The 16,686-nt window shown below is 38.6% G+C and overlaps 1 long non-coding RNA gene across 1 annotated transcript in view; it reads right to left on the reverse strand.

The window, feature by feature from the left end:
- Positions 1–1,371: 1,371 nt before the first annotated feature.
- The window catches only part of LOC125153210 (uncharacterized), a 37,903-nt gene continuing 22,588 nt past the window's right edge, over positions 1,372–16,686 (reverse strand). The window contains exons 3-4 of the long non-coding RNA XR_007147436.1: positions 13,926–14,167; positions 1,372–2,266 (exon numbers count right to left, since the gene is read on the reverse strand). This is a non-coding gene — a long non-coding RNA (uncharacterized LOC125153210). The remainder of the gene's footprint in view (positions 2,267–13,925; positions 14,168–16,686) is intronic.

Below are 16,686 nucleotides of genomic sequence, written 5' to 3' on the forward strand. Positions count from 1 at the left end.
TGCCAGGGAGACAAGACTCTCATGCCAACTCTGTTGCAGACTAATCATAAAATGTCTCCAGGGGGCATTTTATAGCCACAAGCACAGACAGGAACACAGCCAAGCCAGGGATCCAGATGTTGCCCTTGGAACTGGGCACCCATTTCAGGGGCTGGCATCTGCCTTCTGCCAAACAGAATGTGTGTGGCCACATCTGCTCACTGCAGAAAGTTAACACACACTAAAAACAGAGGAAAGGTTGCCATAAAATAATGATTTGGCACGATGCATGGGGAAGACATTAAATATTAGATAACTCTTCTGTTAACCCTAAGCACATTTGCACGGCTCTTTCCTAACTCACAGCTCACCCATATCCTCTCTCAGCAATTTCCATTCTGTTCACCTGAGAACAATCTTGTTTGCAAATAATACCTGAATAATTTACAATCTACCTAAGTGTATATGACAGCAAAGGAGAAAGAAAGTTGGAATGGACTTGTTTCTCCAATTAATCCAATAAAATACAGCTTTTACTTTACAGCTCTTAAAGAAGACATGATATACATTTGTATCTGAGACTCTGCTGTTAAATTACTATCTCCGATAAAAAGAGTAGATGACAACAAGGTATTTTCAAAGGGTTTATGTTCACTTTCATCGAGTCTCACTTAGAATGATGGGATTTTTGAGCAGTAAGCTACGGTATTTTAACATCTCAAGAACTTTTTTTATGACCAGAGAAAAGTTCAATGAGGCATAATTTCAACGAGTGCCGTATCTGATTCTGTATATATGTCAAGCATTTTCCAGTTTACACGTCTTTTTTCATTATTTTGTCTGTGATTCCTAACCTATCTTTAGCGATAGTTGTTTAGAACAGATGTTATTAATCTTTTTTTTTTAAATTGAGGACACTAAGGCCAGAGAAGTTTGACAATTTATTGCAGTAGTGAGAGATTTATGATGAGATTACTACATGTAAATTGTTGACGGCAAATTCTTTGTTCTCTGTCTTAAAAAGACTATCCTTAGAGGTACTTGGGTGGGGTGGCTCAGTAGGTTAAGCTTCTGACTCTTGGTTTCAGCTCAGGTCAGGGTCTTGCGGCCTCATGGGTTCAAGCCCCAAGTTGGGCTCTACATTGACAGCATAGAGCCTGCTTGAGATTCTCTCCCTCCCCCTCTCTCTCTGCCCCTCCTCCTTTCTCTCTCTCTCTCAAAATAAATAAACCTAAAAAAAAAAAAAAAAAAATGACTGTCCTTAGGTTTTGAGGGAAAAATGATCAGAACTTCTTACCCAGACACGAATGGCAAAATTTTAGTTGGTTGGATTGAATTAGAACCTTCTTACCTGAATTAGTTTCCAGTTGCTGTGTAACGAATTACCAACTATTTAGCAGCTTAAAACAACACCATTTATTATCTCACAGTTCCTGTGGGTCACAAGTTTGGGCACAGCACGGCCAAGCTGGGTTCCCCACGTGGAGCCTCACAAGGCAGAAAGCAGCCAGGCAGCTATCTGTTCCAGAGTCTCTGAGCATGAACCCTCTTCCAACCTCATTCATGTTGCTGTGGAATCCAGCTCATCGAAGGTGTCAGCCAGTTTGGAGGTCTCCATTTCCTTTCTGGCTGCCAACTAGGGGCCATGCTCACCTCTTCAAAGTCGACAGAGTCCTTCTCATGTGCCCCCTCCACGTTCAAAGTAGCAGCCGGTCACACCCCTCTTATGCTTCAAATGTCTTTGACTCCTCTTTTCCCTCTAGAGCCTGCCATTTAAAGGTCGTATGAGATTAGATCAGGCTCCACTGGATAACCTCCATATCGTAGGGTCAACTGACTTGAGACTTTAATTACAACAGCAAACTCCTTTCCCCTTGGCTGGGGAGGGGCTTCATTAAAATTCTGCTAACACACTACTCAAAATGTGGTCTTCCGACAAGCAGTATCAACATCACCTGGGAGCTTGTTAGAAATGCAGAATCTCAGGCCTTACCTCAGAAATAGTGAAGCAGAAATTTATCAAGATCACCAGGAGATTCATATGCATATTAATAAGAAGCACTTACTTAGACTTAAGTTAAGTAGGTTTTTTTTTTTTTCATTTGTTTCTCTTTTTGTAGCAGACACTAACTTGGCAGAAACAAGAAGTAGACCATTCAATTCTTTATTCCATCTTGTGAGTGTTTCTTCTCTCCAATTCTGACATGGAGAAAGGGGGTCAGTTGAGGCCAAAGGCAACTTTATGGATCATGGCCTGAGAGTGTAAACAGAGCTGTGTCTTGCTGAGCTGTGGAAGGAAAGGGATTTTTCAGAGCATTTGCAATGGAGTTTTTGATGGTTTATTACTTCTTAGCCGTTAGCATTCTTAGTGGCACTTCTTTGCTGCTAAGAGTGGACGATCTTGAGAATATTATGGAATCTTTTAGTGTTTGTTTATGGTGCATGGCTGAAATGTTTGAAACTAAGTGAAACAGATCCCTCTGCAGAGCAGGGATAATAGTTAGAAGACAAAAATCAATTTTGTTTTAGATGGAGGGAATTACGCACCATCCGACTGTTACAATATGCTGCATTATTTAGAATGTATCTCATCAGGGCCAGCTTTCCATGAGTGCATATTGATTTCATGTCCACTTAGCTATAGACAGGCATGAGACCATAAGGAAATCCAAGTGCTATTGGTCAAGGGCTTTAAACTATATGCTCAGCTGCCCAGTGCTAATCAACCTTACCAGGAGTGTGTTGAAACTACTAACTATACCCCTACTTGGTGTCAGCATGCCCATGATGTGGCAACTCCTGAATATAATGTAGGATAATGTAAAATGGATATAATAAAAGAATGGTGAGATCAAAGTTCTACTGGGACTATTAGAGCTAATGAAAAAGTGAATAGCTGCTGAGAAAAAAAAAAGAGAGAGTTCAGATCAAGAAGTGTTTGAATTTAGGATATACGTGTGTTTAGGGTAGAGGGGTAGAGGGAGGCATTGAATGCAGGAAGAAGCCCCAAGACCTTTTTAACAATTTAGAGCCAGAAATACCTACAATACATTTTGAAGAAGGGATATGACTCACATAATATATGCTATGAATGCTTCTTTATTACATTATATTAAAATTGCACCATTATCCTTGGTATATGGTAGATATATCAGGATTTTTTTCATGCTTTATATGAAGCATAATGGGAATTTCTTCTTTGATATCTGATTTTCTCCCTAATGGTAATGTGTCCAAAACTGAAATAGGAATGCCTCTCTAATATTAATGGTACTAATATTAGTGGGCGAATATTGTTGCATTTAACAAGCGTGTACTAAATGAAGACATGTCTCTGCCAGATAACATGCAAGATACAATGAATACAAAAATGAATATGTCTTTTCTTTAAGAAGCTAGCTGTCTACAGATATAGACAGGCATGCAGAAAACTAGAAGGTAATTTGATACGAGTACTAAGAGGCATTTGAAAATTGTTATGTGACCACAAAGAGGTAATGGCCAGATATAGGAGACTAGATAGAGAGAGCAAGTCTTCAGAGAGATGAGGACATTTTGATGTGACATTTTTTTAAGTTTATTTATTTTTGAGAGAGAGAGAGAGAGTGTGTGTGTGTGTATGTGTGTGCACAAGTGGGGAAGGGGCAGAGAGAGAGACACAGAATCCAAGCACACCCCAGGCTCTGAGCTGCCAGCACAGAGCCCGATGTGGGCTTGAACCCATGAATGATGAGATCATGACCTGAGCCGAAGTAGGATGCTTAACTGACTGAACCACCCAAGCTACCCACCCCTAATTTTTGTTTTAAGTTGATTTATTTTTGAGAGAGTGATGTGTCTTAAAGGATAACAAAAACTCATCCAACAGGGCAGAAGAGGGATTCTGCAAAGTAAAATGAGTAGGTTATTGAGAAAAAAAAAGACATTTAAAAAGTGTATTGGATGCACCTCGGTGGCTCAGTTGGTTAAGTGTCTGACTCTTGATTTAGGCTCAGGTCATGGTCTCATGTTCATCAGTTTGAGCCCCGCATCAGGCTCTGTGCTGACAGTGTGAAGCCTGATTAGGATTCTCTCTCTCTCTCTCTCTCTCTCTCTTTCTCTCTCTCTCTCGGCCCCTCCCCCACTCATATGCACACACATGCATGCTCTCTCAAAATAAATAAATACACTTAAAAAATAAGTGTATTGGTGTAGAGGAGTTGTAGCAACTCTATAGGTCAGTTTTATGTGACACTATGGACATACCTGTTTATAAGGAAGAGCAGGAAAAATAAAAAAATAAAATAAAATAAAATAAAATAAAATAAAATGAAACATTATAATGTCTGAAAGATTATTTTTTAAATTCTAATATTCTGTAAATACTCTGCTCATTGTCTCAGGATTGTGCTCGCATCCTGCTGGGATATAGCAGGCAGTGCTACATTTTACAGATGCAAAAGAAAGTAAAATGACTTGCTCAGGCTTTTTGAGGAAGGAAATGTTAGAAACTCTAAGACTACCATTTCTACTATAATCAATGACCTCCCTCAAAATAAAATTCTTCATTCCATGTTTTTGTGGTTATTGTTTTCTGGTTAATTCTCAACCTTTCAAACCCGGATGCAAGAATTAATAAACGTGGAGCACAGAGCCCAGTGTGTGCTCCCAGAAGTCAAATGATCGATGTAAAGTCCCTTTTCTTCTTCCAACGAGCTACATTAGCACCACTTGTCAAATAAATGCTCTACTTGTTAAGCTATGATACCATCAACACCTGTACTCTATGCTTAGCTCACTGACCAACTTCTTTCAAGCTGGATCTCCAAATCAATCATCCTTAATAAATGTCTTCACCAGCCTTTTGTTCTAAAATCTATGTGGGTTTATTAATAACTTATGTCTATGAGAACATAATGTGTAGCAACCTCTGGGCAGACCGTTTTGCATATATTATCTTGATTAATATTAAAAACGATACGAGGTGTTATCATCCCTCCCTTTAGGAAAGGAGTAAAAGCCAAGAGCGACGAGGTTAAATTTATTTACACAATGTAAAGAGGCAGGGTCCTGATTCATAGCAGTCTGTTTACAGTACACATGCTCTTAACCCCTAAGCTTATGCTGCCTCCTGCAGCAAGCCGATGACCAAAAAGGTAGAAATAAATATTTATTGGATATGCAGAGCAGATACAACACAGGTGAGGAGCAATCAACTTTGTCTTTCTGATTTTGGATCTGGACCAGGAAAGACAGAAGTATATCCACTGAAAATGAAACTTTTTTGCATTTTGGAAAAACTGCAGATCAGTTGCTGGATAAAACAATTTTCTTTTTCTCTCTTTCTTTTTTCTGTTCCTTCCTTTCTCCCTTCCATCTGCCTATCCTTCATTCCTTCCTTTTAATTTAAAATTACAAGCTCAGAATCAATTACTTTGCTTTCCTTGGCTGGAGTCATTTTAGAGAACAGGCATCATCATCGCCATCAGCAGCAGCAAATATGATCATTAGGCTTTAAATTGCCCTTACGTTTTTGGTCGTTTCCCAGTGCAGTCAGATTTAAGCTTGGTTATTACGTTACAAAATGGAATGTGTGGAGTTTGCTCAAGTTCAGCTCCGGAGTTTACATCAGAGTGCTGTGATTATACAGTATTTGGACTGAAGCTAAAATTGACATTTTCTTAGCATATATAAAGATTAGATTAAACTATTTCCCAAAATAAACAAAGACTAAGAAAATCCCAATCAGCTTAAAGGTCTGAGAATAGACCTTTGACGTCACATGCAAAACTTATTATACATGCAGCAGCTCCAATGTCTAACATATAGCCACAGGAAATGCTGCCTAATGATAGAATTTGATGCTCAGATCTATCAGCCCGAAATGGAAATGTTCATAGCCAGTATATACTCAGCAATATGAACCTGAGAGCTGGTGAAGGAAGATAGAAGGAAGTGACTTCTTGTAGCAATCATCGGATCCTGTTTTGCTATTTTATACCTCTCTCAATTTTGATCTTAAATGTAGACTTAAAATTCCATCAATTATAATTTCTCTTACATAACAGCACAATGTGGTGTAGTGGTTCTCATGCCTGTTCAAATGCAGATTCCTGGGTCCCCCTCTCCAGAGATTCTATAGTCCTGGAGATCGGGCTGGGCAGGGATGTCTCATGATTGACACCCTCTAAATATGTGCAAACGCATTCCTAGCCAGGACTCTAGGCCCACCAGTGAGTCTGCTACAGCTGATCCATGAACAACATTTTGAGAAACATATATGGGGAAAAAACAATGGCTTTGCAGTTTAAATGACTTGGGTTTGAATCCCAGATTCTGCCCATCAAGGACTCCAGGAATTGGAGAAAGTCTCTTACTCCCTGGCAGCCTCAAGGTCTTCATAATAGAGATAAGAATATTTATCTGCCAGGATTGTTTTAAGGATGAAAGTGAGTGCATGTTCATCAGCTTGTTTTGCGTTTACACATGGTAAATGCTCAGCATAATAATTTATTTAAAATGTTAGGTTAAAAAAGTAAAGCAGATGAGGATGGTGACAAAAATAGCCAAGTTCTACAGTGAATAGTAACACACTCTAGGAAAAAAGAACGCATCCAGGGCACCTGGGTGGCTCAGTCGGTTGAGCGCCCGACTTCAGCTCAGGTCATGATCTCACACTCCGTGAGTTCGAGCCCCGTGTTAGGCTGTGCTGACAGCTCAGAGCCTGGAGCCTGCTTCGGATTCTGTGTCTCCCTCTCTCTCTGCCCCTCCCCTGCTCACACTCTGTCTGTCTCTGTCTCTCAAAAATAAGTAAATATTAAAGAGAAAAAAAAAATGCATCCCATCTCTACTGACAATATTCCCAGCCCAAACACACATACGTGCACAGAAACACACTCATAAACTATGTTTTAACCTTAAACAGACCATGGATTCCTCACTCTGTTAGAAATAAAGAGACCTCTCTAACAAGTTCAAATTCCATGAACATCTACATAATATTAGTTAAAACTTAGTGTTCATTGACTGCGAAATCTTAACATGCTTGTGGATTGCTGGATCCCTCTTATAATTCAACATCACCTCTACATGATCTACTCGCACACATCCTACTCCTGATAAAGGGGTCTACGACTCAGGCTGTGAAATCTGTAACCTAAGCTACACCTTAAAAAAAAAGAAATTAAATACCGGTTTTGAAGAAAGAAGTTCAAGACTATGCTTCCACTTTATGATTTTTAAAATGAGTTAATTACCATTGACTAATTCATGTAATGGATTTCAATTTAATACAACAAATATTAAAAGCTGCCTACTAGCCAACATCAATGCTAGTGGCCTGTATGTGCCAAAGGGAATAAAAAAACATGGTCCCCGTTATATTTGAAATCTGACTAGAAAGGGATACTACATTAAGCATATTTTAACATATATATTGCAAAAAATAAAATAAAATAAAATAAAGGAAACCTCATTTAAAATGGAGTTGAGGAGCCCTAAAGGAGGAGCTCTCAGGCGCCACCACTGACAGCAAGAAGCATAGCTCACATTCCCCCCCAGAAGGAAGCATACTCGACACACCCCAGCGGGAGGAAGAAAGGATTTTACCAACTGAACTGGCAACAGATTAGCCAGTAAGAAATCAGCAAAAACAGCCCCATGCAGCTTCCTCCTTTCTCCTATAGAAGCAAGTCCCTCTCTTCACTCTTCTGGACTTGCCTATGGTTCATCACACTTTGTTCACCCTGAATTTCAATTCCTCTGCAATTCCCAGATAAACTCAATTTGCTGGTAAAATAACTGGCTCTTTTGTTTTTAATGTCAGCATTACATAATCAAATATATTCTCTACCATTGGGGCAAGTTAATGTAGGATTTCAGGAGTGTATAAAACAAGAAGACTATACATACTTTGGGAATGCTGAAAGCAGGAACTTTTATAAAGTGAGAAGATGAAGAAGATCTAGGGATCCCCTAAGTTTTGTGTTTGGGAAAGTAGATTTCATGGTAAACACTGAAATCTCTTCTTGTCATGAGTCAATGACAAAGAATAGGCCATGCAGATATTTCTGGTTTTGTTTGTAATCTCAGATTTACAATCCTAACTTTATAAGCAAGGTAGAGGACAGGAAAAAAAGAATGCTTATTCCTCACATTTTTTTCCCAAAAAAATCAAATTCAAATGAAATGGAGATAGTTTTAAAAGTGATTTCTCTGCTTAGTAAGAAAATTATATGGGGTGTTATGCAGGCATATACCTATAGTGATGGTGGCCTAAAACCTCATTGCCAAGTTCAATTTAACAAAAGTTATTTAATAACATGAATGACATGCCCTAATAGGGGGAAATCAGAAAACTCTTAAAAACAAAGTAGTCTAATATGTGAACTCTTTTCTTCCCATTCAACCTAAGACCTTTGCTGGCTTGATGTTGCTGCATATCAATGACAAATTTCTGACATTGAGACTGGAGAGTATAATGTACCCTGTTCTGTTTTGCTGTTTGTCAACTGAAGGTCTCATTTTTGAGCTTGAGTATACATACCAAGTCTTAATTCATCGCAAGTATCTACAGAGCTCCAAGCTCCTATAGAGAAATACAAATTTTATCACAATGCAAACCAACTCCCAAATGCCTATTACTCCCCTTGCACCTTTGTTTACCGTCCATGCACATGTAAGCAAGCACACACAAACACATTGCCACTATATCATCATTTGCAGCTTTCCAAATATGCCATGACCTTCCACATTTCTGAGGTTTGGGATATGGGCTTTCTTGTGCCTGGAATGCCATTTCCCAACCTTTACTGGCTCAAAGAACTCAGATTCAGATTCAAAATTTAGCTCAGGTCTTCACTTCTTTAGGAACTGTCCCTTAACACCTTTCTCCATGACAAATCTGTACTCAAGTATATGTTTCTGTTGCTCCATTGAACTATATCTGGTCTACTCATGTCTGGTGTTACGGGTATGCGACCAGTCCCTTCACCTTCTCCAGAAGGGTTAATGCTCTCTGTAGTTGCTATCTTGAAATATTTATTCGTTTCTTTGAATTTGTGCATTGTAAGATGGGTTAATGGGACATGTGCCTGAGTCTTGGAACCTGGTTCACCAGCGGTTCCACCTCCCATAGCCTCCCAGGAACAGATTCTCAGCTGTCCATTCCCTTACCTCTGGGATCCCAGCCCAGCCTCCCCTTCCCACCCTGCTTCCCCATTGCTGCCTCCATTCACCTCCTCTAGGTGAAGGAAAGGCTTGGTGCACATACCCATAGTCTCTTGGGGAGGGTCTTGGTGGCAGCCCTCCCACAGTGACCTGCCAGGACCCCAGATTATCTGGCAGGTGTCTGGCCATAGGGAGGCTGCTTCTTTGTGGCAGTATGATTTGGTAATCTCTACATAGGTACCTAGCACTTTCAGGCACCAGGTTTAAAGATCCTTGGGGAGTTTGCCCATCTTCCATGGTGAGGTGATTGGCTCATGAGAACGGGGAGATGCCTAGCTCAAATTCACACACCATCTCTGGCTAGGACACTGGCAATAAGGTCTGATGTGCTGATAAGAGGGGCAACGTACCTGTGAGAGTCCTCGTTTGTTCCCTAAGTATCCCCCTGCTCTGCATCACCAGAACATCCTATCTGGTGCTCTCCTCCTTTCCTCCTTCCAAACTTTGGGAGACTGGCTTGTGTTCCTCTCTTCTGGGAAGCTCAAGGCACCCCTGAAGGATGAGCCATGTATTAAGACTAGGTAATTTCAGCAATTCTGCATAAAGGTTACATGCTCTGATATTTGAATTTAAAACTGTCACTGCACAATATAAAGACGAATGGTAAAATGCATGCTAATAACTTAAGATTTTAGTTTTTCTACACTTAGACAAGCATTTGCTAGCGAATTAAAAAACAAACAAAACACCATGACAAGTCAAGAGGAAGAGAACACAGAAAACAGGAAAAATCTGTGTGTGTACCTTTAATCACACTTTTTTCTGCTTTTTGAACAAAGGATCCCATATTTTCATTTTTCAATGAGTTCCTTAAAGTCCGGGCATGTGTTTTGTCACTTGGTATTCTGTATCTAGCATAATAATATAGCATTTATCAGGGGCTCAAAGAGAATTTTTGAGATAACTTACATTAATTGACTTTGATTTATGTCATATATATGTGTCTGTATGTAAATATATATAACAAATACATGCATGTGTGCATATCTGCATAACACCTCAATATCTAAAAATTTATGTATATATGTTTATATAGTATAAATTAATATAAACATATGTTGTGAATATATAATCATAGATGCAGAAGATAGGTATAAAATATTTAGAAAATACCCTGATTTTCAAACATTTTGGTCTTACAAGGATCAATCTGTATTAAGACAGTACTGGCGCAGTCTATCTGAATTTAAAAGGTCATTAATCCAAATGCTAATTTAATCAATATTATATTTAAAAAACTATAAAAAGTAAATTAATATCAGGTAAGCAGATTCATTGCACTATAAGCTTTCAGAATGTGCCTACTGTCAGCACATTTCTATGAGAAATGACTCCCATTTATACCAAACAGAACTCACTTATGAAAACTCACTTTCTTCGTTGTTTATAGTTTGATTCATTGTGAAAGCTAAGATAAATATGAATACTCTTACCATTTTTGGTTTGTCTACTTTCCAAGTGCTTATCGTTTTTTTAACACCTGTGGCTAAATGTAGACAAAACAGAATTTGGTATAAGCAGATGTCTTTTAATATGAATTTTTCCAGAACATTAGGCTCTAAGTGGCTTATTTTTTCTGCAAGCAACACTTTCATTTATTTAAAAAGTAGGAAATAGATTTAATGGTGCATGCGTATAGACACACAAACTAACACAAGTAGACACACATGCACATGGTAACTATATACACAGACACACACACAAATTCACATATACACAAAGGTACATATGTGCACAGAGGCACACATATGTCTGCACAGGCACACAGATACATATGGATTAAAAAATACACACATAAAGACATGCACACATAGCACACACGTTGTATGTGTGATACAGTGCATACATACAGATACACATAGACCTGTGTATACAGAGACAAGCTCACACATGCAGACACGTGTACACAGATATACATCTATGTGCATGTAAACACCTTGTGTACACAAACTCATGCCTATATCAATACATAGGAACATACATACATACTCATGGATACACAATGAAACTCATGCACGCAGACACACAGAGGCTTATGCATACATATATACCCACACATTCGAAAATCTTCTGCCATTTGCCTTTGGAATTGAACAGAATTTTTTGGAAAGAAAGGAGAAAAGCTGGATAGGCTGCTTCATCAAAAGAGAAGGATATAAGGAAAAAAAAGCAGGAAATAAAGACATAATGAAATAATTACCTATACTGATACTACCCTTTCCTCTCTGATAAGTAAGTAACTTTAATTAAGCATTCAATAGATGTTTCCCGAGCACCTATATGACAGGTCACGTCTAAAAACCATAGGTCACATGAAGCATATATCATATTGACACAGATGAACATATGAGTCTTTGCTTCATTTTCTTAATACATTGTAAATTTATTGCAGAATTGTGGGAGTACCATGACATGTCTGTAGGGTTACAAAATTTGCCACCCCAAAATGCGTCTCTTTGGCATGTGGATTATTTTAGGCTGATTCTTTTTGAGAAACAGAAGGCTCAGAAAGACTCTTTGCCCTTTCTCCTAAATGTCTAAAAGAGTATAGGTAGAGGATCTGCTTCAGGAAGAGAGCTATCACCACAGGTAACTACATTGTAATATGAAATGTGGATGGTAGACAAGAGGTATTTAGCAAAATCTGTTTGTTAAAATTCCTCTCCATGTCCCATGGTTTCTGTGTGATCCAGTGAACACTTGTTTACCAAATATTTACTCTTTTTCATCTTCCTGTGAATTGTCTTCTTTCCTTTAAAGTCCCAGACCCCTACCCACTTCTTTTTAGCTCAGGACAGCTTATAAGCTTCAACTGCCTGATTGCCTGTGAGTTTCATATTCTTATGGAGCCCATGCATGTATGTAATTAAATTTGTTTTTCTCCTGTTCATCTCTTCCATATCAATTTAAATTTATAAACATTTTTTAACATTTATTTATTTTTGAAAGGTAGAGACAGAGCATGAGTAGGGGAGGAGCTGAGAGAGAGGGTGACACAGAATACAAAGTAGGCTCCAGAGTCTGAGCTGTCAGCATAGAGCCTGATGTGGGGTGTGAGCGCATGAACCATGAGATCATGACCTAAGCCAAAGTCGGACCTTTAACCGACTAAGCCACCCGGATGCCCCTCTTCCATGTCAATTTAATTATTAGATCAACCAAAAGAATCTTGAAGAGTAGAGTAAAAATTTTGTCCTCCCCAACATGTCCTTAAAGTTCAGAGGAGGTAATAATGTTAAAGAAGACAATATATGACCCATAAGCCCTTCTTTCTCCATGTCAGTTTTTGTGGGGTTTTGTGTGTGTGTGTGTGTGTGTGTGTGCACGTGTGTGTGTGCGCACACGCAAATCAAAGTACACATTATCTTGAGAAACTGCAAAATACCTCCCTATCTGTCTGTCTTCTCCCTGTATTCCCTTCTATCATTGGCATTTGGATAAATTTGTGGCATTGTTTTGTGTGGGCATCTGTATTTGTGTGTTTCTTTTTGTTTTATTGTGTTTTGTTTTTCAGATGCAATATTCAAAAGGAGAAATTTAATATAATTGGTAGATATATAGAGATGTCAAAGTCACAATGGAGCATTAAACACAAGTATGTAGATCACTACAGGACTCTAATGAAGAGAATGAATTAAAAAGCAAGGGCACCTTGGTGGCTCAGTCGGCCAACTCTTAATTTTAAGTGGCCAACTCTAAATTTTAGCTCAGGTCATGATCTCACAGTTTGTGATTTCAAGCCCTACATTGGGCTCTGTGCTGACAATCGAGCCTGCTTGGTATTCTCTCCGTCTCCCTTGCTTTCTGCCCTTCCCCCACTCTCTCTCATTCTCCCTCTCAAAATAAACTTTAAAAAGTAGTAAAAAGCACAGCAGAGTTTATTGCCATCTTTTAGGTCTTCCTTCTACTTCTGCTAGAGTATGGGATCTGAGTTCACGAAGAGAGAATGGCAGCTAAGTTTTATAGAAGGCTATTACTACAGTCATATGAATTATGGTTTCTGCTACTCAACAGTGTAAACTCCATTCAATTCTCTAACCACCAAACTGCACATACACATAATTCCTCACTTGAACATAGGGAAAGCAATTAACTTCTTAGTGGAGTTGCTCTATGACTACATAGATCTGGAAGTATCGGATCAAATAGGATCTTTATTCTGAAACATTTACCAACACTATCTGGTACTTGAAACTCTAAACAAAGTTAAATAAAATTTAATAAAATAAATAATATTTCCCCTACAAACTTTAGTGTTTATAAATTCCTCTAGAATATTCTTTGGTTATCTATTTTTTTATTTTAGGGTAGAAAATCTAGGAGAAAAGGTACTTCTTTTCCATCTCTTTCCTTACAGGAAGTTTTGCCACTGTATTTGTACATCACACACACATACACATGCACACACAAACACACCTCATTCTACTTTTCGGTATCAATAGGATTCTCATTCAACAGAAGCAGAGCAGAATTGGCCACCCCAAAATATGCATTTTTGGCAAAATGACTATTTTAGGTTGGTTATTTTTAATAACCAGCAGCAGGCACAGGAAAAACTCTGAAAACAAAGTAAAAGTTATCCTTTGGTGAAACATATTTACATTTAAGGAAATCTCCATTTGTAAGAGGCACCTTGTTTGTATCAGGAAGAGGGAGATGACTAAATCAATGGATGACTAAATCAATGAAACTGTTATCAATGGAGAAGGCAGTGACTTAAATCTGCACAAAAATCATACCTTTGGTTACTGTGCTTTGTCTAAAAATCTCCCAGTACTGGCTTCCCGGTCTGGCCCAGCATCATCTTCTTCTGTCTTTAGGTAGAAAGGATATTTAAGGTGATGGCTTGGACCACTGTGGGGAGTTACACAGTTTTCTTGGGTCTCTTCCATGTACGCAGGATGTATACTTGTTACTAAACTTCAGTTTGTTGTTTTCATGTTGATCCATCTTTTATTACAGGGAAGTCTCAGCCAAGAACCTGGAAGGGTAAAGGGAAAATTATCCCCCCCCATACAACTGATATTAATTAAGTGTTGACAAAGTGCCAGACGTTTACCTTCTGAGGTTTTTCCAACGATTAAATGAGAAAACATATATGCATTCTCATGCTGATCTAAAAGGTGAAAAACTGAAGTGCAGAGAAATCATGTTGTGGTATCTCCCTTCTACCTATTCAGGCTAATCTACTTTCATCATAATTCATCCCCAATCCTGTTTCTTGCCTCAGCTCCCCCCACACATGCTCACATACCATATCCACCTGCCCTTCTGACCTACTTGTGTAGTCTCCTGAGAGATCATGAGAAATTGTAAGTGGCTCTTTGTTCTGTCTTAAGTTTCCTGCAGCCTGAAAATCCTCCACTAATTAAGTCTTCATGCCTCAGCTGAAATGCCTGAAAAGGTTCCACTTCTGTGAAGGTCTCTCTGACTGACATAGGCAAGTTTTAGTTCTCCATTTCCCTATGATATTCTTCCCTGTCAAAGTTCTCTTCTTATAGAAGTTTTTGTAACTATTATTGTCCTCCTTAGTAGACCAAACCTCTTAAAATCAAGGACATATCATTATATGTAATCAATGCATATTATAAATGAATAAACGATATGCCCAGGGTCACAGTAGTATGTCAAGCTTGCATCTTTTTGCAGTGTTTTGTTGTTGTTGTTTTAATAACCATATCACAGTGACCTTGATATAGCATTCTTATATTGACTTCTTCCTTTTCAACTGTTGTTTTCTCTCCACTAAAAGGGATCTGCTGTTAGGAGAAGAAAGAGCCCCTGGTCTCATAATAATTCTTCACATGCTGGAGGAGCTTGTGATAAGGTCCTGGATCACATGTAATGTTGTTGACCTTTACTGACTCTATTCTGAACACCCACAGGAATTGTCTATAAAATTAGAGCAACTCAGAATAGAATTCTGTTCATTTAGTTCCAACGTACATTTTGAGAGGTTAGTAGTAGTAGTATTTAATTTGTCATTTTCTTGCTTTCCTTCTAAATAACGATTGCTTACCTGTGTTAGTGCATAAATAAATAGAGTTATTAAAGGGTAAAATGACATCTCCTTCTGCTTCTTGCCTAAGCGCTAATAAATCCTACACTACAGCTTTAAATTTATTCTTTTGTTTTGATATTATTAGGAGACATAAATTGGGATCATTGATAAGCTCAACATTATTCTTTATTCAGTGTTCATATCTTGATAACTATATATTTGGGTAAATCAGGTTACACCTGACCAGGGTATAAACTTATGACCCATGATGGGTCAATGACTCGTCCTAGCTACAAAGATTGGTCAAACTATTGCCATGAAACTAGTCAGAGGAGTCATGCCCCATTTTCCTTGGGTAGAAAAGGCTCTCTACAGTAGCGCAAAATGCTCCTCTCTCTACATTTGCATTAGATAGAGACTGAACATAAAAATTGGGAAAGAGTGTGAGGAGAAAAGAGAGAAAGAAATAAGAGAATGACAAAGTTGTTATTTTGGCATGCCTAATGTCCCATCCCCACCCTTTCTTAGGTAATGCTGAAATAAACAACACAATCCCCCGTTCTGGTCATAGTGGTAGAAACCAAACTCCATCTAGCACTTTACTATGCAGAGCATGGTCTTTGGACCAGGAACACCGACATCATGGGGAGGTCTCTCTGGAAGAGCTTCTGCTCTGTCTCCACTTAGAATGGGCTAAACCAAAACCTGCATTGAAAAGAAAATCCCTAGGTGTTTTATATGCTCGAGAAAGATCAGAAGCAAGGACACAGCTGCATTGGTTCCCTGCTCTCTGCGTTACATTCACACTGGCCTTTTCTTCAGACTTCCACAACCAGTTCCAACCACAGGTCTTTTGCGTATACTATTTTCCCTGCCTTGAAAACTCTTTTCTGTTCCTTTTCATCTGGTTAACTCATCGTTAAACTTTACATCCCAATTTAAGTGTCATTTTGCACAGGCCTCTTTCTGAGCACGTGAAGGTCCCTATTATATGTGTTCATGCTATAGGAACCTTTCAAGTACATGTAATGCGTATTAAACTTCATGATTGTGGGAGGGGGAGAATATGCATTTTGGCGTATTGATTTTTTTTTGAATTAAAGTTACTTAAGAAACAGCCAGTGCAAGAAACACACTGATCCTCCATTGACCCTTGAAAGCAGAAAATAAATCTCCCATGTGAAAAGTACCCTCCCTGTACCAGGAGGAAGAGAGACATCCTTATCACCAGAGAGAGTGAAGGTAAAGGAGCCAGAAGGCTATATAAACAAACCTTTTTACTGCTTCACTTATTTACTCCCCCAACCCCAAACCTTCTGTTTTATCCATTCTTCACAAATGTATTGTTTCTTTGTCTGAAAGCTGCCTGCATTTGACACTTCTTTGAATTCCCATATTTTTATAAGTCCCTTATATACACAATTAGATTTGTTTTTCTCCTGTTAATCTGTCTCAGGACAATTGAATGATTAGACCAGTCAAATAACTTAGAAGGGAAA

The sequence above is a fragment of the Prionailurus viverrinus genome, chromosome E2, assembly GCF_022837055.1.
Source record: "Prionailurus viverrinus isolate Anna chromosome E2, UM_Priviv_1.0, whole genome shotgun sequence".
Classification (NCBI taxonomy): domain Eukaryota; kingdom Metazoa; phylum Chordata; class Mammalia; order Carnivora; family Felidae; genus Prionailurus; species Prionailurus viverrinus.